Below are 1419 nucleotides of genomic sequence, written 5' to 3'. Positions count from 1 at the left end.
GTTTGGGAATTAAGGCCGGAAGTTTGATACAGAGACATCATTAAATAGGATCTAAAGTGCTGTCACATGTATGATCATGTACGTATTTAGGATTCTTGAGGTCAAAGATAGGCAAGGCAGGAACCAATGTGAGGAGGCAGGAAAGAGGTGCGTCTGTCTGGAGGTAGGGAAGTGAACAGGAGAGGCTGAAAAAGAGGCAAGAGTTTCTCCTCTCATCAACTGTCTTTTGGTTGGAGGAGCAGAGGACTCTCAAGCTCTGGTTCCCTATTCCAGGGTTCCCTAAGGAACAAGCAATCACCATAGGTCTGGGACAGTTCCAGGAGCACTTACTGACCCAGGACCATTGCCCTGAAAATAGAACACCTCCTTCTCTACCTACCAAGACCTAAAACTCCATTAAGAAGAGAAAAGCTTTTCCTTCCAGTTAATGATAGAAGGCTTAAGGTGCAAAGCCTGGCAGGGTAACTCTTTTTGTAAATAATCTGGTTACCTGATCCTGGCTGCAAGGAACTGGAGACTCACCTAGGAGTGGGCTATCGAGTGAGGGGAAGAAGCATTTGGAAGTAGAGAGTCTACAACAGAAGAAGACCTGGAATGCATTACAACTCTGTGGAGTTACCCTGTTATCTCCAGTGGCCCTGGGACAGAACACTCTGTGCCTGGGGTTGGCCCAGGGAAGGCAATGCTGGGTCACATGACCCCTCCCTTTTCTTCCTTACGTAAATTCACCCTTTTACTGTAGTCAGCGGTGTTTCAAATGGGGAGTTTCAACTGGTCTCTCAGTTCCTTCAGTCACCTGATGCCTGACTTCACTGTGCTGGCAGAAGTGGTGCTGCGGTCGGTCCAGGCACCACTGGCTGCTGCTCCACGCAGGAACCCCAGTGCCAGAGCCCCACAGCTCGTCTCTTCATTTTGGTTTTGCCACAGAAGGAGCGAGTGTACTTGGCATGCCAGCCAATTTTAATCTTCTTCACCATTTTCCTAAGCGAGGTACCATAATGAGTCCTGAATTTGCTGATGAGTTAAACCTTCTTGGTGTGTTCAGCCATGTCTCTTCAGGTGGCCTCCAATCCCAGAGGGGAAGCGACCCCTTTATTGTAATGTCAACCAATCACTGTATGATTTGACTGCATCCTCAGGAGATTGGGTCATAAGGTAACATAAAATTTGCTATTTTAAAAAATGACTTACTGGTCACATAGAGTTACTAGTATTTCAGTCATCAAAACATTAATACACAGACTCAGAAAAAGCAGAAACTGGGCATACAACCAGTTTGGGCACTGTATGGGGACATGGGCAGGATCAAGATGAAAATTCTTAGGGAGCAATCCCACCCACTATTCTCTGCTTTGCCAGCCAAAGATGATGCTTTCCTCTATACACCAACTTCGCCACCTTAGAAAGGAGCTGCTTGCT

General features: G+C 46.8%; 1 pseudogene; it reads right to left on the bottom strand.

Annotated features, from left to right (window-relative positions):
- Positions 1 to 753: 753 nt before the first annotated feature.
- Positions 754 to 1049, bottom strand: LOC102881095 (annotated as a pseudogene).
- Between the last annotated feature and the right edge of the window lie 370 nt (positions 1050 to 1419).

This window comes from Pteropus alecto, unplaced genomic scaffold, assembly GCF_000325575.1.
Source record: "Pteropus alecto unplaced genomic scaffold, ASM32557v1 scaffold79, whole genome shotgun sequence".
Taxonomy (NCBI): domain Eukaryota; kingdom Metazoa; phylum Chordata; class Mammalia; order Chiroptera; family Pteropodidae; genus Pteropus; species Pteropus alecto.
The sequence above is the reverse complement of the archived record's forward strand: the minus strand, read 5'-3'. Positions and strand labels throughout refer to the sequence as shown.